This window comes from Peromyscus maniculatus, chromosome 9 (genome assembly GCF_049852395.1).
Source record: "Peromyscus maniculatus bairdii isolate BWxNUB_F1_BW_parent chromosome 9, HU_Pman_BW_mat_3.1, whole genome shotgun sequence".
Lineage (NCBI taxonomy): Eukaryota > Metazoa > Chordata > Mammalia > Rodentia > Cricetidae > Peromyscus > Peromyscus maniculatus.
The window spans coordinates 20314417-20333909 of NC_134860.1; the positions used below are offsets into that span (position 1 = coordinate 20314417).

The 19493-nt window shown below is 43.1% G+C and overlaps 1 pseudogene; it reads left to right on the forward strand.

The window, feature by feature from the left end:
* Positions 1–1022: 1022 nt before the first annotated feature.
* On the forward strand, positions 1023–1411 carry LOC102919558 (small ribosomal subunit protein uS10 pseudogene; annotated as a pseudogene).
* The last annotated feature ends 18082 nt before the right edge of the window (positions 1412–19493 follow it).

Below are 19493 nucleotides of genomic sequence, written 5' to 3' on the forward strand. Positions count from 1 at the left end.
AACATTATAGACTCCTAACATTTACCTAACTACCTCTAGGAATGTAGTTCGAGCACATAAATTCCCTACTAACCAAAATTAGCTCTTAGATAACTTCCTCCTTTACCACACCCCTTTTGCATTGTAAAAGAAAGCCTGAAGGTCACTGCCTAAGGGAAACTCTTGTCTGTCTTTATGACCCTGTAAGAATTCAAGCCTAGTGACCTTGCTTTAGCTAAAGCTATTGCATGGGTATATAACTGTAATCAGAGACTTAAGGAGGATTTGGGCTGAAGAACTAGATGCAGAACTAGAAGAATGAGATGGAAGATAAGAAAGAACCAGATGGGGAAGAATAAGATGTGAAAGACCAAGATGGCACAGAACTAAGATGAGAGAATTAAGACAGAACTTAGAGGAGACAGCAGATAAATGTAGAGAGAAATCAGGCAGGAAAGGAGCTAGGCATGAGAACAGAACTGAAGCTGTGTAGATAGGATTTTATCCCAGAGGAATAAAGTAGACGGACTGAGAGCTCAGTGTATTTAGATTCTATTGCAGAAAATAATTTGTGCCGTTCTCTTCTGTGCCTCTGGGAATAAGATTAAGGCTGGTTCTTAATAATATTCGAGAAGTAACAGAAACTTTGGTAACACATACATATGTGGAAACTAAACAACATTGTTATAAATAAACAACAGGACAAATGAAGGAAAATTACAAATTAAAGGTACTGAGAATAAATTAAATTAAAGCTAATGGGATGCATTAATTACTAAACACTCCATTGTCTTGATGTACCCAGTTGAACCATTTTCCATAGACATTTGTTCTTAAACACACTAAAACAAAAATCAGAACATGGATTTTGCTACAAAGAAGTGTTTGACAGTCACAGCTCTGAAGTGTGCAGAAACTAAATTAACCACCAAACAAACTCTTCTTAGGATCTTGCATTTGGTCCTTTCTGGGGCGTGGTGTTGCGTGCCATGGAGCTCCGTCTGGTCTGCTCCCATCCTGACTCAGGAAGCCGCAAGGCAGCCATGGCTTTTAAAGATACCGGAAAGACACCCGTGGAGCCCGAGGTGGAGATTCACTGAATTCGAATCACGCTCACCAGATGCAATGTGAAGTCGCTGGAGAAGGTGTGTGCAGACTTGATCAGAAGTGCAAAGAAAAAGGATCTGAAGGTGAAAGGACCGGTGTTCATGCCTACCAAGACACTGAGAATCACTACAAGAAAAACACCTTGTGGTGAAGGTTCCAAGACATGGGATCGTTTCCAAATTAGAATCCACAAGCGACTCATTGACTTACACAGTCCTTCTGAGATTGTTAAACAGATTACTTCCATCAGTATTGAGCCAGGAGTGGAGGTTGAAGTCACTATTGCGGATGCCTAAGTCAACTAAATAAATTGACTTAATCACTTGTTAAAAAAAAAAAAAAAAAAAAAGATCTTGCACTTGGCTTTGTATTTATTTCAGTAGGAGTCAGTGCTAAGAGGGGACACAGAAAAACCAGGACTAGGGTTAGCCCAGCATCACAACATACTGAAAAGAGTAAGAGGCCAAATGAGTGGGAGGGAATCATAACCTGCTAAGAATGCTTTACCAAGAAGGCAGTACACTTTGAGCAGAACAGTCTTATAACTAGACAACAGTGGATTGGTGGGTGTGATGCCAATGTCCACATTTCCCCACATCAGGTACTAACGGCAAAGCATCAAGAATTAAAATATTGACGTATTAAAAGTGTTATAGCAGTATCTTGAAATAAACATCCATCCATTAGAAGAAGTAAGATTAATTTCTTTCCAAAAATGAAATGTTCTAAAACTCTAACTTGAATTTGTCCCACCAGGACAAATTATGTGGTTGATCCAGGGATCTCAGGTGAAAGAAAGCAAAACCAAATATAGCACAGGTGCAGCCAAAGCAGTGGTCACTGCACAGGCTGCCACTGCAGATCCCTAAAGACCCCAGACCCACACTGTAAATGTCTATCTTAAAAAGACTGTAAGACAAAAAGAAAATGCCTTAAGAGAAGGAACAGAAAGGAGGCAGAGATGAGAACTGTGAAGTCAAGAAGGGAAAATAGCAAAACCGATGTTGGTAGCTAGAAAGAATAACAAAACTGATCAATTTAGCTAGACTGGTGAAGAATAAAAATAGAAGACTGGGATTAATGAAATTAATAGACACTTAAATTAAGAAAGATCATTACCTACAATAAAGATTAAAGGAGAATGCTAAGGATGCCCATTAATAAGTCAGGAAAACTGTTATAGACACAAATTATCAAAACGTATTCCAGAAAATATAAAATATATAAAAGGATTTGTAGCATATAAAATATAGGATTAGTAATTAGCAGTGGTCACTGCTAATTTATCTTTCTCTAAAGATAGTCACTTTAGAGAAAGCCCAACCACAGATGGTTTCACCATTAAATTCTACCAAACTTTTAAAGAACATGCTCTAATCATTAACACCTTTTCTGAAGTCAAGAGAAGAGAAAAGCTGTCCTAACTTCTCATCTGCCAGTCAAAATTGTTCCAATGCTCAGTGTAAAGAAGTTACCCTAAAAGAAAGAAGCAGAATGACTTTTCTGAACTTAAACACAGTAAAAACATACACTTGAATCCAGTGTTATGAGAGAAGGACCATTCACTCTAATTCCCCATGATCAAGAGGACTTACCAGTAAAGTACAAGGTTAGCTTAACATACAAAATTTAATGTACTATGCAGCTTTAAGAAATAAAAGACAAAAAATACATGAGCAACTGAATAGGTGTAGAAAAATCCAACACTATAATGTCATAAAAGCCCCCAGTGAGGAGCAGATGGTTTCCCCAACCTAGTGAAAGATAGTCATATAAAACATCAAACTTTTAAAGTCATATTGGTAGTAATATCTTTAAGAATTTAACTTCAGATATCCATAACAACTAGATGGTGTCTCTAAAATCTTTTTTTATTAAAAAAAAAAATGTACGCATTTTACATACCAACCACAGATCCCCCTCTAATCCCTCCTTCCACTTCCTCCCATCCCATTCCCCTCCCCTCCTCTGAAAAGGTAAGACCTCCATAGGGTCAACAAGGCCTGGTACATTCAGTTGAGGCAGATCCAAGCCCTCCCTCTTGCATCAAGAGTGAGCAAGGTGTCCCACCGTAAATAATGGGCTCCAAAAATCCAGCTCATACACCAGGGATGGATCCTGATCCCACTGCCAGGATCCCCTTAAACAGACCAAGCTATACAATTGTCTCAATTATGCAGAGGGCCTAGCCCAGTCCCATGTACGCTCCACAGCAGTTGGTCTAAAGTTCATGAGTTCCCACTAGCTTGGTTCTGTTGTCTCTGTAGGTTTCCCCATCATGATCTTGATGTCCCCTTGCTCATTGAATCCCTCTTCCCTCTTTGACTGGACTCCTGGAGCTCGGCCTGGTGCTTGGCTGTGGATCTCTGCATCTGCTTCCATCAGTTATTAGATGAAGGCTCTATGATGACAGTTAAGGCATTCACCAATCTGATTACTCAATTCTATATGCAACAAAAAGAGCCAAAGTTTCTTGGGGGAAATGACAGATTTATTCCAAATCTGTTGACAGGCAATGAACAAGCAGAAATCAGAGCTCACACAAGAAGTATTCCTGAAGGGCACTGAATTCTCATCTGAAAAGTTTTGAAGCCAAGTAGAAATTTCAACATACATAAAAATACAGATCAAATGTTACAGAATTTTTAAATCCATAAATTCATAGTGATATAAAAATATTATTCACCTTTGGAGAAAGCTAAAATAAAAACTTTGAAAACTGGAAAGTTAAACAAAATACTAAATATTTCAGTTGCCTTTCTCTATATACTCTGAAGTGGGTAATCAAATTAATTAAAGGCTGTCTGTATAGACACACTCCAGCTAATAAAGTAGAGGAGATAGCAGAATTGAGGCAACACCATTTTGAATACATTTAATAAAATAATGAACAAGCAATAATATCTAATGGCTGTTAGCATATAAAAATAATTGGGCTTTTAATGCCTTCAGATTGAAGTAAATGTCATAAAAATCATATCTGAATCTGACCAAATGTCTTTAACTAACTGAAAAAAAGCCACACAAGACAGAAAACAGCTAAACACCACAGACATGAACCAAGCATACCAGAATATAGAAAATTCTGTAGATATTTCTTCAGAACTGATGATTCATGAGAAAACCAGGCAAATATCAAGACAGGCTTCAAATAACTCAGTTAAGAATTAGGCCTCAGTTCCTGCTCCTTGAGATTAAGCATGCCATTTCTGAAGAAGCCACAAACAAAAGACAATCAATCTTTAATGTTCCTGACAGCAGCTCAAGGTATACTAAGCCTGAGCCAGCCCCCACAGCCTCACAGCAGCAGCTCAAGGTAATAACCAAATAAGGACAAAGCCTGGGACTTGTCCAGGCCTGCCCCCAAATGGAAAAGCTATAGTCTTAGCCAGCCCTTGCTAGCCCTAGCCAATTAGGAATGTACTAACATAATTGCCACTTGCTTAAGCCAGTCATAGATCAAATGACTTAACTGCCCTAAGAATTCCCCTTGACTATGCTTTAAAGGAACCCACACGTCCCTCCTCAGATCTTTGCCATCTTGGATGGCAGGCCCCAGCATGCTAGAATACAAATGCTCTTGTTGATTGCATACATGGATGGTGGTCTTTTGTGGGACTTCTTCAGGACCCTAACATATGGTGCATTGGCCGTGACTGTCCTCTCCAGACTGCTGACATGTGAGCATTTGTCTGATAACCTGGCTGGTGAATTAGTAAAGGAGCATTCTTTGTCTCTTTGTCTTGGTCTGTGTTCTGATTGTTACAATGTTACTTTTCTGTTTCATGTGTTCATTGTTGGTTTTAAATGCGGCACTTTTACTATGTGAGGAAAGGTCATGAGGCACACAAAACCCAGTATCAGAGCTTTATTAGGAGGAGGTGGGGGACAGAAGAGAGGGTCCCCCGGCCTGTTGGAAAGACACGTGAGGAGAAAGGAGAGGGTGGGGAGGAGGAGAGAGCAGAAGAAGGGAACAGTCTGTGATTATGACTGGCTTTTTAAGGATTTCCCTGCACTCGCGCACATGGGCTTACGGAGCTATGCCAAGCATGTGCAGATTGCATGAATACGTTGTGTACATAGCACAATCACACAGTACATGAATTACATAGGACATAAGACCCCTTACTTGGCTACTGAACTGTGCATGTGTGATCATATAGCTGCAGGAGTGGCCGGAATCCTAACATTCGTGTCTCTGGGAAGCTCAAGCTAACTGAATCTGATCCTGAGTATAACAAGTGGATGCACTTTTGGCATTCATGTCATGTGTGTTGAGAGACATTTCTGACTTACCTGTATCTGTAAGAGAAAGAAGGTACCCCTGGTTGAACTGGGATTTACAGGTAGCTCCTGCTGAGTAGAGCTTGCATAACAGCAAGATAGGCCATATGATGGACAGGACTCACTAATAGCAAGAGAGGCTGTCACCCCAATTCTAGTGTGCTGGTACCTGGTTGTCTGTGTCGTTCTTATTTGTTGCTGTCTACTAACTTTTTTGATTTTACTGGAAGGGAAGAGGCAAACACCACCACCCCACCCCACCCCACCCCCCGCCAAGCATTTTACTGGATTGTTTCTAGGACTTTAGCTGCCTCCTTCTGTTACTTCCTTGCTCTGGAGATCACTGCCTGCAATTGCTAAGTTACAGTGGCAAGATAGGCAGCCACAGCTCTCACAAGGACAAGGGCACCTGAGCAGAATTTCAAATGCTGGACAGAGTTAATAAATTTTTTTCACAGAAATACCGACAGCCAGGCACTCTGGCAGTCAGCACCACTCCCTCTCCCTTCTTTCCTAAGCCACGTTCCTCACTGTTGATATAATTTACAACTTTATAATGACACCAGGTCCTTGCCACAGCTGGCCACCTCAACCCTTTCCTGTCCTGATGCTGCCTAAGGAACCACTGAATTAGACCAGCTTATATACTTTGAAAAGGTGTTGATTTCAAAATAAAAGTCAAAGATATATCATGTTTAGGAAAAATTATGCTTTTGTTTCCACAGGAAAGAAAATTTTGTTTTGTTAGAAGCATCATACAGATGCTTGTTTACCTATGCTGTTGTCTGTTTCTGTCTGTTAACCTCCTTTCTTATTTTAGAGGAAATGGGGCAAGCTGCCTCTGCCTCAACTCTCCTTAGCATTCTGTTAGACAACTTCAAGGACTTCCAGGCCCAACATTATCAGGTAAACTCTCCATTTTTTATAAGAATGAATGGCCACACTTGATGTGAGATGGCCAGAGGAGGGGACCTTCAACCTCCCAACCATCTATTAAGTCAAGAATGTAGTATATGAGTCACCAGGGCACCCTGGTCAGGTCCCCTACATAACCATTCATCAGTTCCTTATAGAGACTCTCCCTAAGTGGTTGAAATCCTTTCCTCCTCCCCCAGGATGGTTATGATAGTGGCCACTGAGAAGAAGTCAAGTGGAGAAGGCAAGCCTTCAGCACCATTGTATCCCATCCTTCTATCTACTAATGACTTGGAGGGGGAATTCTTGACCCCAACCTCCTACCCCCAAATGGCTCAGGAGGAGGGATTGGAGGAGAGAGAAGGCTAAAGTGGAGGCCAGAGGGATGACAATGAGGGAAGAAGGGATATTGGAGAGTCTTCCACAGATGCACGCTAGGACTTGGAGGAAGGAACCACCAGCCAAGACTGACTCCATGGCCCTCCCACTACATGCTATGGGCCCACCTGATGCTAATGACAGGCAACAATTGGTCAAATGGCCCTTTGCCACTAGTGATTTATATAATTAGAATATGCAGAACCCTAAATTTTCTGAGAAGCCTGCAAGGCTAATTGACTTGTCAGATTCTGTTCTTTTCACTCACCAGCCAACGCGGAATAATTGTTACCAGCTACTTCAGGTCCTCTTCACCACTGAGAAGGAACAGATCATGGCAGAGGCCTAGAAATTGGTTCTGGGCCCAGTTGGAAGGCCAACTACCAATGCATACTTCATAAATGCTGGTTTCCCCCTGACACAACCTGACTTCAATATAGAAGAGGGTAGGGAGAAATTAAAAGTCTACAGTCGGACTCTAAGGAGGCTGTCTCTGGGCTGCTACAAGGCAGCTAACAAATTTGTCTAAAATAAGTCAGGTAGGACAAGAGCCTGGGGAAATGCAGAGCCTCTCTGAAGAGATTGATAGAAGCCTACAAGACCTATACACCCTTGGATCCAGAAGTGCTAGAGAACAGATCTGCAGTGAGCATAGCTTTTGTCAACCAGTGAGTTCCAGACATCCTCATAAGCTACAAAGACTGGAAGGTTTTGATAGTAAGGGATTGGCTGAACTGATTGTAGTTGCAGAAAAAGTGATCAATAACACAGAGACCCCAGAAGATAGACAGACCAAAGGGCTAACAAAAGTTTTGGATAAGCAAACTCAAGGACTCACTACAGTCCTCTAGGCTGCAACAGGTGTCCCTGAAGCTAAGAGGCAGGCAAGGAAACTGGCTTTTGTAAGTTAAAAACAAGGAGGGAAAAGCCTAATGACAAGGCCAAGAAATAAGCCCAACTTACAAGAAGACCAATGTGCCTATTCTAATTAGGTCACTGGAAAAACAAATGTCCTGAACAATGGGGCGTAAAAGCAGAGCCACTAGAGGCACTAAAACTAGAAGAAATGGGTGATAGAAGGTGATGAGGCTTGGAGCTCCTCCCTGAGCCTTGAGTAACCCTAAAGGTGAAGGGGAAAACCATAGATTTTCTGGTAGACACCAAAGCACAGCACTCTACCCTGAAACAACCCCTGGGACAAATGTCCCAAAAGCAATCCTTGGTACAAGGGGACACAGGGATGAACAAGTACTCATGGTCTATCCAAAGATCAGTGTGGCAAGCCACAAAAATATATCATGAAGATTCAGCTGTGGATTAAAGCTATACTTTGACCAGCCAAGGGTCTGTCAAAAGGCAAGCCATTTATTATGAATATTTGGTGCTATCCAGCTTTCAATATTTCAGCTGTCTTCTATGAAATTCTTGTGTGCCCAAATATTTCCATACCTGCTGAACTTCTAGGTAACTAACTCCCCTGCTGAGCCTAGGAAACAAGTTGACTGGAGACACATAGTTTTGCTTCTTATGCAAATGAAGCTCAGACAATCCCTCTGCCTCAAGGCCTAGCAGCTCTCCAGAGCAATTGACTGAGAACAAAAGAGGTTTTTACATATCAAGGTGGAAGGTAGAACAATATTCCTGAGGAGGCAGAGAACCATATGACCAGGAAAAGAAAGGGCAGGCATTTTCTGTAGAGCAGACAGAACAGCATGGCCAGAAAGAAGAGAGAAAGACAGAGGTTTTGTAGATGGTAAGGCAGAACTCTGGATAGCCAATAGATCTGTAGACATAGGAAAGGGCCAGATAACCCACTCTTTCATGGTCATCCCTAAATGACCATACCCACTGCTGGGACAAAACTTATTAATCAAGATGGAAGCCATATCCATTTTGACTGGGATGGAATATCAGTGCCTGACCAAAAGAGAGAGGCACTACACATGCTCATCATGTCACTCATAGATGAATATAAGTTGTTTACAAGCCCCTCAAATCAAAAAGACAATGGAGGCCTACTATAAGAATCACTAAACTAACTTCCCCAGGCCTGGGCAGAAACTGGAGGATCTGGGCTGGCAATGCACAGGCCACCCATACTGGTACAGGTAAAAGCTGACAAAATGCCAACACACATCAAACAATACCCAATGCCCAGGGAGACAAAACTGGGGATTACCCCTCACATCAAACCTCTCAGGGACCTGAGTATACTGGTTCCCTGCCAGTCATCCTGGAATATGCCTCTGTTATCCATTAAAAAGCCCAACTCTAATGACTACTGACCAGTGCACGACCTCAGAGAAGTTAACAAATGAGTGGAAAACATTCACCCCACAGTGCCTAATCTTTATACACTTCTTAGTATCTTGCCCCTGGAAAAGACTGTCTATACTGTATTAAATCTCAAGGATGTTTTCTTTAGCCTGTCATTGGTCCCAGCCAGGTAGTCCTTGTTCACTTTTGAGTGGACAGACCCAGAAGATGGATTCAATGGACAACTGATGTGGACACACCTGACCCAAGAATTCAAAAACTCTCCCACCGTCTTTGATGAAGCTTTCCATGAGGACTTGGTTAAGTACCAACAATCCCACCCTAACATTAGCCTATTGCAGTATATGGATGATCTCCAAGAGTAGACAATACCATGGATACCTGCAAAGCTGCCACTAAGGAACTACTCAAAACTGTGGGAGATCTGGGGTATTGTGTCAGCAAAGAAAGCTCATCTATGCCAAAATGAGGTAATTTATCTAGGATACATAGTCAAGGTGGGCAAGAGATGCCTATCAACAGCAAGGAAAGAGGCCATCCTGAGGACCCCTAGGCCCAACAACTGATGAGAGGTAAGAGAATTCCTGGGATCTGCTGGTTTCTGTAGACTCTGGATACCCAGGTTTTCAGAATTGGCATGGACCCTATATGAGGCTACAAGAGGGGAAACAGCTCCCCTTGCATGGACTCTGCAGATAGAAAAAGCCTTTGATAAAATTAAGGTGGCCCTGCTAAATGCACCACTACCAGATGTCACCAAACCCTTCCACCTCTATGTAGATGAGAAAAAGGGAGTTGCCAAAGGTGTACTGATACAAACCTTTGGTCCATAGAAGAGTCTGGTGGTCTACTTATCAAAAATACTGGACCTAGTAACCATTGGATGGCCTTCTTGTCTTCACATAATCATGGTAACAGCCCTACTAGTTAAAGACACAAATAAACTGACTTTGGGACAAATCTTAAAGGTGACAACTCCCCATGCTATTAAGGGAGTTGTTAAACACCCTCTCGATAGATGGCTAATTAATGCCCAGCTTACTCATTGTCAAGCTCTTTTCTTAAATCCACCTAGAATCCAGTTCACCAGCAACAGGGCTTTGAACCCTCCACCCTGCTTCCAGATCATAATTTGGATCAACCTCTCCACAACTGTGTCATCATCTTGAGTCATCTCCACGGAATCAGACTGGACCTCAAAGACATCTTTCTGATGAAGGCTGAGGTAACATGATATACTGATGGCAATAGTTTCATTAAGGATGGTACCAGATATGCAGGGGCAGCAGTCACTACTAAGGATGAGATTATATGGGCAGAGGCCCTTCCTCCTGGGACATCATCACAAAGGGCAGAACTGATAGCTTTGACCAAGGCATTACAACTGGGAAAAGATAAGAGAGTTAATATCTATACTGATAGTTGATACGCTTTTGCCACAGTACATGTTCATGGCACCATCTACAGGAAAAGAAGGTTATTAACTATTGAAGGAAAGACTATTCGAAACAAACAGGAGATTTTAGACCTCCTAGAGGCCAGATGGCTGCTCAAATAAATAGCTGTTATGCACTGTTCAGGACATCAAAAAGGGGAGGACCCCAGCTCAAGGAGAAACAACTGGGCAGATGCAACAGCAAAAGATATTGCGCTCCAGAAAGTAGCCATTATGCTGGCTTCACCACCAAAGCTGGCAGCAGCTATACTGCCAGAGTTTCCAGCTTACACTGACCAAGAGCTTCAGAGGATCTACACATGTACAAATGCCTACAAAGAGAAAGCATGGTTCAAGACCCCAGATGAATGGATCATTCACCCATCAGGCTTTGCCCCTCAACTCATCTGGCAAAGACATCAGAGTACTCACCTGGGAGAGAAGAAGATACAAGATCTTCTGAGGAGAGTACACCTCAAGGTTTTTGACCTTAAATTTAAGACAGCAGAAGCCATAGGCTGATGTCCCACATTCAGGCTCTTGAACACAAAAAATGGAGTGACGAGAATGGGGCACCAGGAAAGAGGGACCCAATCAGGAACCAACTGGGAAATGTGTAGCAGTAACGCCCGTGTTACCAATACGCGTTCACCATGTCCGAGCGAAGGGCTGCGGATTAAAAAATAGAGACAAGAGACAGCGAGTCATTTGTACGATTGGATGTCGAATGCCGTTTATTGAAAGAGGGAAGAAACCTTAAATACAGGCTTACAACACAAATGGAGGATCCCCTGAGGGCAGAAGTTCGCTACCAATGGTCTACATTCTAGACCCAAAGTTCTGCATTCTTGCATCTAAGTTGTTTACACCAAATACAGGATGCACCTAAGTTGTTTATACCACAAGCAGGATGTAGGAACAAAGAACCTCCGGTAAGCTCTCCGATGATCCTAAGGTGAGAAGGACACCGGCAGGGAATCTGAATAGGGAGGACACCTGGTCAGCAAGCAAGGCTGCAGCCACTCACAGTCGGGGGCCAGGGCCCATGGCGCCCACAGGTCCCCCCTTTTTATTAAATGAGCTTCTGACTTAGGTTGCGTGGGACCAGCAGACCACCTTACCCGGCATAGAGACACTTGCCCAGGCCACACAAGTGCTCTGTCTTAGGTTGATGGCAGCCCCCCAAGCATTACCCGTCTCTGAATACTCATTATCATACAGACTCAACCATGTGAGCTGTAGAGTGACTGCTGCCAAAGATCTCAAAGTGGCACTGGACTTGCAATCTGTGCGACACAGAAAAGACCAACAGAAGTCCGAACCCACCCATATCCAGGAGGCTAAAGGCAATTGAACCATTCCCTTCTTAAACGAGTCTTACTGTAAATAGGAGTCCTTGTAAGGTGGTATCCCATAAGCAAATGGAACTTGAGTTTTAATAATTTTTTACAACTTTCAAAGCCAATTATAATGTATAAAAGTGGAATTAAATTTGTCATGCCCAATAAGAAGAAAGATTAACTAACTGTGGTAGCTACTTTTGCTGCCAGGGTCTCCATTGTGCTAGCTGTAGTAACCAATTATGAAATAGCAATCCCAGAAACAATAGCAGCAGTGACCACCACTGCTATAACAGCAACAACGGCAACAGCGATGTCAGAGTCTCTTCTGGAGCGTGTGAGCATCATCTGTGTCTAGCTGCCACGATCCACTGGCATGGACATGGCTCCAGGAACACGAACCACCAAGGCCCATTTTTCTTGATCCCAGCACTACTTAGGCTGGCAGGTCTGCAAGAGAACAACTGAGAAACATAAAGAAAACAGAAAACAAAAACAGCAAACAAGGAGTAGAACTAATGGACTCAATAATGGCTACATTCAGGCTCACAAATTTTGAGGTATCTTCAAAAAGGCTAGATGAATTTCAGGAGGCAAATAAATGTTGCACAGAGCCATTCCTGAAAAGTAGGTACTACACCAGCTTGAGGGGGGTTGCAAAATGCGAAAAAGGCTTAGCTTGCATGCTACTGTTTACAACTGAAGTTCATTGACCTTCAGAGTTATCCTTAATCTCCAAGGTGTGGTACATTCTCAATGTTTTTTGAAAAAAGTTACCATACATTACCTTCTGAGGAATCCAACCACATGGCTACAGTTCCTAGGCTTAGAATAATGTTTGCCAAGGCTGGCCGTATTGGGCTCTCAATCCCCATCGGCATCAGAAGGGGAGAGTTTTTTACGAAGGCCCAATAGGTCTCTGCCATGTTGGGATTCAGCAGCAGCCACAGGGCGCACACAGCGTTCAGGAACCCAGAGAGGAATTTCATTGTCCTGTGGAAAGACACAAACAGATCCCCGGGCCCACACCAACACCGAATCGGGTCCCCTCCAAGTGCCAGTAGAAAGATCTTTCCATTGCACCAGAGGATGATTTGCAACAGGAGCCCTCCAGTGCTTATCTGCAGCAGATACTCCAGCAGAATCCACCGATAAAAAATTTAAAATATATAAAACAAGGGAAAGAATAGAATGTGGAGAGGAGAGATGAGCCCCTAGCTCCCCCCTTTTTACTTTAGCAATATAAGTTTTTAAGGTACGATGGCAGCGTTCTACTATAGCATGTCTTTGAGGATGCAAAGGAATGGTGAAGAAACAATCCCTCAAGTCAACCACAATTAAGTGCCAATGCTTAGGAATTGCCACAGGGGCAGGCAAGCCAGGCTGTGTTGCTCCCATGAGAAGCATGGTTTTATTTACAGCTCTAAGATCCTGTAACAGCCTCCATTTTCCTGATTTCTTTTTAATAACAAATATAGGTGAGTTCCAAGGTGAAGTGGAAGGAATGATATGTCCAGCATCTAACTGCTCCTTAGCCAACGCATATGCAGCCTCCAATTTTTACTTAGTAAGGGGCCACTGCTCCACCCATACAGGGTCATCACTTTTCCAAGTGATTTTTATCAGTTGTATTATTGAAGGCTGCTGTGCAGTGACCTATGGAAAAGACCCTAATCCTTTAGTATCTCCAGGACCTCTAGTGACACAGTTTTTGTCTGCCACAGGTTGTCGGCCTCCTTGCAACATTTTCCCTAAGCCTTTGCCCGGGCAGTAGCTCTGACTCTTCAGCATCTGTTGTATAGGCTGTGTAGTAAGCACTGTTTTCATACCATTTAACACATCCCGTCCCCATAAGTTTACTGGAATGTCAGGTAACATAAAGGGTCGAAAAGTTCTTGCATGACCTTCCTCATCCTTCCAATTTAAAAGTAGCCTGCTCTGCAATGGCATCTGAGCTGTGCCGATACCTTTTGGTTAGAGGTAGAATTTTTAGGGGCCAATTGGGATCTCAGGATTCTTGTGAAATTACAGATATATCCAGCACCAGAATCCAATAATCTTCCAATCTCAATCCCACATAATTTTATTTTTAATTTAGGCTGTTTATCATCGATAACTGTTTGTCAAAACACCTTTTTCCCTGTACTTCCAAAGCTTCCAGTTTTATATATCGGCACCATTTTGAATTTAAAATATGAAAGCAATAATAATTGAGCAATTCCACCATCAGCTTCTATTTCTATGGTCCTTTTTACATGTGTCAATTATAAAAGCATTAAATACAATCTCTATAGGATTTGAAGAGGTAAACTTAGGTAATACTCTTCAGTATTTTTATAAAATCTTAAAAAGAGGATTCTTTTTTATAGATTTTAAGTAACACATTAACACAAATAGCCAATTATTAACAATGTGGACCAAACAATTTACCTGTATTTTATTTATTGTAAAAATAATTTTGTAACCTCTTTATCAGTAAGAGATTATCATTTATGGTTTATCTTAGCAACATTATTTAATAAGCTAACAACCCAAACCATTTTAGGTGTTATATTTTTTGTAGAATTAAACCAAGAATTTCTAGAAAGCAACTTAAATTGCAGAGCCAAATTTTCAGTAATGATCAACAGACAAGAGCACACCTAATACATAGTTCAAAATTATGAATCCTGTTTCTTTAGTTTATCTACCATGAAAATCCAAACATTCATCCAAACATTTATCAAGACAATCAAAAGAACAGAACATCCTTTATTTAAACAGCATTGACTTAGCATTCAATGTCCTGACCGAAACCATTTTTCACCAGAAGTTAGGCCCATTTAAACTTTTAGTGCTAGTCCCTTCCCGGCCTCTGCTCGCTTGGTGAGAGCTGAGGCTGTAGCTTAGCTTTGCTCTGACCACTGCTCGGCCTCTATTGCCAGCACCTGCCTGGGCCGCACTCCATCACGGCTCTGCCTCCCACTGGCGCGTACCTGCTTTGGGCTATCTCCTGCGCCTTTGTCCGCCACAGCCGTTGGGCGCGCCCCGCACACACAAACACATTTAAACTTCCTACTCCCATGAAGGGACTACCTAATAACGAATTATTCCCACTATAAGGGAAAAACAGAAAAACATTTCCCACGAAGGGATCCTAAATATTGAATTATTCCCACTCTGAGGGAAAAATAAAAAACATTTGAACCCAAATTAAGCAAACAGACAGCAAAACTTTAAGCTCTGGGCTCGCTTGCTGTTCAGCCAGCAGCAATGAGGCCTACCTGCCGATTCTTTGTAATTCAGATGCTGCCGCTCTGCACTGGCGGGAAGAAAGAGCTCCGAGTTTCAGCTATCCTGAAAACTCTACAGTTGGAAAAAGTCTTTACGTCCTCCATTACCACTGGGAAGAGGCTTCTCTCTTTCCTTTATCTTTCCTCTACAGGGCCCCAATCTTTAGGCCTAGTTTCAATAATTTTTCCCCTTTTTACCGGGAAAATTCTTTTTTCTTGATTAAAATTTTTCTCCCATTTCTAACGGGAAATTTCCTTTCCTTCCCTCTTCTCTTTTGGGAAGATTTTCTTTCTTTTTATTTAAAATCTTTAGCTGTCTTGCCCTTTCTTAACTTTGGTGCCTTCCTGCTTCAACAGTCCAATTAATTGTTCCTCGAGGAGTGACTGTGAGCTAGCTGCACCCATCTCAATACACTCTCACCTGTAAAATGCCGGCCGGCCTTCCAAGAGTGTCCGTCAGCTGGTCCTTCTTACTCAAATCTCGGTAGGAACCTCCATCTGTAGCAGTAACGCCCGCGTTACCAATACGCGTTCACCATGTCCGAGCGAAGGGCTGCGGATTAAAAAATAGAGACAAGAGACAGCGAGTCATTCGTACGATTGGATGTCAAATGCCGTTTATTGAAAGAGGGAAGAAACCTTAAATACAGGCTTACAACACAAATGGAGGATCCCCTGAGGGCAGAAGTTCGCTACCAATGGTCTACATTCTAGACCCAAAGTTCTGCATTCTTGCATCTAAGTTGTTTACACCAAATACAGGATGCACCTAAGTTGTTTACACCACAAGCAGGATGTAGGAACAAAGAACCTCCGGTAAGCTCTCCGATGATCCTAAGGTGAGAAGGACACCGGCAGGGAATCTGAATAGGGAGGACACCTGGTCAGCAAGCAAGGCTGCAGCCACTCACAGTCGGGGGCCAGGGCCCATGGCGCCCACAGAAATGGACTTCACTGAGGCAAAACCAGGCCTGTATGGTTACAAATATTTATTGGTTTTCATATATACTTTTTAAGGATGGACTGAAGCCTTTCCAACCAAACATGAGACAGCTGCAACAGTAGTCACAAAGCTACTGGAAGAAATTATACCAAGGCATGGCCTTCAAGGGCTCTTAGACTCAGACAATGGGCCTGCATCCACCTCTCAGGTAATACAGAAGCTAGTCAAGGTAACGGGAACTAATTAGAAACTTCACTGTACATACCATCCCCCAAGTTCTGGCCAGATAGAATGAATGAATCAGACCCCTAAGGAGATCTTAATTAAATTAACTCTTGAGACTGATGGTGACTGGGTTTCTCTCCTTCCCTTTGCTCTTTACTGGGTTTGCAATTCCCCCTATACTTTGAGCCTAACCCCATTTGAAATCACATATGTCAGACCTCCACCCATTCTGCCTAACTTTAAGGCAGAATTGTGGTGATATTTTATTTGTGCTGAAATGTGGTGATATTTTATTTGTATGTTAATAAAGTTTGCCTGGCGATCAGAGGACATAGCTAGTCATAAACAAAAGTTAGACAGTGGTAGCACATGCCTTTAATCCAGTCACAGGCAAGCAGAGTGTCTGTGTGTTCAAGGACACACTAGGGAACAGCCAAGTATGGTGATACACGCCTTTAATCCCAGTACCAACCATAGAGACCTGGAAGTCTGTATAGACAGGCAGTGACAAGGAACTGAGGTAGCTAGTGAAATGATAAACGGCGCTGGTTGTTTGATGGAAGAGTCATGAGCCATGGTTACCAGAGTTAGAATGGGCTTTATTAGAAAGAAGAGGGGGTAGGATGGAGAAGCCAGGCATGGCAGAGAGGAAACAGAAAGAGAGGTACAGAGAGAGAGTGTGGGGGTCTGCGTGTAGCTTTTTAAGGTGGGGACACAGTCACTCACTGATGATGAAAGGTATTAAACCTGGAAGAGTGACAGCAGGATCCTTACATTCCAGACTTTTGCTTATTATACAAAAGCAAGTAAATGGGAATAGGGGCATTGTTTTTCCTGGAAAAACTGCTTCAAGCTGACTTGGTGGGCATTGGCTGGCTCTTAGGGGGGATAGGGAAGGAGGTCTTCCAAGGTAGACAGGCATTGTGGGATGACTGGCTGTCTGTCATCTGGTGCTCTGGAGCCATGCATCACTCTTGGCTTGGCACTCTGGCTGCTTTGTATCTGACAGGATGCTGGTAAGACAGGAAAAGCCTGAAGTACATCCAACCTGTCCAGATGGATTTAATCTGGTTTCTGGAGCTTGAGAAAAAATTTTGAACATGTTAAGAAGTAGCCATGAGAAAATTAGTGACCATTTGTGGTGTTTAGTACTCTGCTTGTATTGGTTAGTGTTAATGGGAGAGACAGAGAGATTGGAACATGTTAAGCTTTATCAGAGACAGATTATTTAAGGCCCCTGTTTCCTATACTAGTTTAGCATCCAGGAGACACAAGTGATCAATTGTTAAAAACATTTAACAGTAATAGATGGTTATATTAAAGTCTGTTTTTGCAGAGCCTAGACACTTTTTGGTCTGGGGTTATAAATACCTTTTAGCTGTTACAGTTTCTTACTTGATGATCTCTGTGGTGGTCCTGTACCATTAGCTGAACTGTGAGTTAGAACAGGGAACTGGGAAGAGAAAAGCTTGTGGTACATGAGAACTTATTTCTTTGGAATTAGGGACAAGGCAAAAATCAGGGCCCTGTAAGCATAGGTAAGTAAGCATGGAGTAAGGCACATGGAAGGGAGCAATGAAATGAAAACGCTTATCTTAGCTAAAAATCTTTTCCCATTTAGTAACCCTGAAAGAGCAATTAAATCTGGTGAGGTGAGTAAAGCTGTCCTCCATACCCCAACAATAGGGAAACGAGGAGAGGTGACATCCCAAAACTCCCAGGACCAGGTCAGTGGCTCTGGTGTGCAGAAGGAAAGAAACAGATTGCTACCCTGGTTTCTCTGTGTGAGATGGGAATGGCCAGGGTGGGACCCGAGCAGCTTCAGTCATCATGGAAAGCCAAGCTTATAAAGTCAGCCAGAAGGTGGTCTTTATCTGGTGTTCCTATGCCACTAGGTGCATTAGGACAGTCAGTTGACCAGCGACCCCTTTGGCAACATTTTGGACAAGGCCCTATCGGAGCGGTGGTGCAAGCCCAGGCCCAATAGCCATCTTTCCTGCACTTAAAACAGGGACCCAAGCGCTTCTGGGAACCAGCAAGTGCCAGCACTTGGCAATTGTTCTCAGGCTTTTTTTATCTCTTCCCTGGCTCACCTTAAATGCCACAGACGACACTTTTGCCTGGAGGTGGTTCAGTAGCCTTGCTCTCCAGATGCTTAAGCTTTAGTAGAGGAGGTCTGGGGAACAAGAGATGGATTTTACTCTGTGTCCTGAATTTTTTTTCCCTTGATGTTGCTGGCTTGAGGACAGCTTTTGGAAGATCTACCAGGAGGCAGACTATAAACTGATTTCTGACTTAAGAGCCATCCTGACTACTATAAACTTATTTGTATGGATCCTATCCCACTCACTCCAGACCCATCTGTGCCTCTCATGGCAGCGTGAGAATGACTGGGAGGAGTTAAGGTGAGTTAGGGTGAGAGTCAGCAGAAGTGACCCACACAACAGTAGAGAGCCTGCCCAGTCATTCAGGAGTTAAAGTGAGGTAGACTAAAGCCCACCCACTGCTGGAGAGTGGAAAGCAGAAGTCAGATAGACAGAAATGGTTGCACGTGGCAGAGAAAACATCAGAAATGGGGAGAGAGAAGGGTTCAGAGCTTTAGCAGAAAGCTTGGGGATAAAGTAATTCTTTTCATTTGCCCATTTGCTGGCAGAAGTTCCCTTGAAGCTGTTATGTGGCCAGGTTTACTGGTATCCACCCCAATTTATCGCATGGCTGTAACCGAGAGAGAAAATAAAAAATTAAAATAACCAACAGGATCCTAGGCCACTATCCCAAGCATCCCTGAGATAGAGGAAGGACCTATGGATCAGCACAGGTTACCCAAAATGCCATCATGTTATGAGTAAGGGCTGAGAGCATATGCAGCACGTCTGACAGCATCCTCTACTTTGTCAAGGTAGAATGTGTCCTTGCCTGTGAATACCGAGGACCACCCCCAGGGGGACCAGCACTCGAGGAATATAGGTCAGGCTGCAGAGCCATGGGAAGGGATTCACCAATCACACATGCAGTGGAGGACACAGTGGAGGTGGGGCAGGTGCCACTGCTGCAGCAACAGCGGTTGCAAGCACAGTCCCCACTGTACTGCAGCGGCGTCAGTGGGCAGGGTCTCAGGCAGGCCCTCGGCATAGAGTTTCTACCACACTCAGCCCCGGACGCTGGGTGTGAAGAGAACTCCAAGATCCGAGTCCACAGCACCAATGAAAGGATAAACAGCGCTGGTTGTTCGATGGAAGAGTCATGAGCCATGGTTACCAGAGTTAGAATGGGCTTTATTAGAAAGAAGAGGGGGTAGGATGGAGAAGCCAGGCCTGGCAGAGAGGAAACAGAAAGAG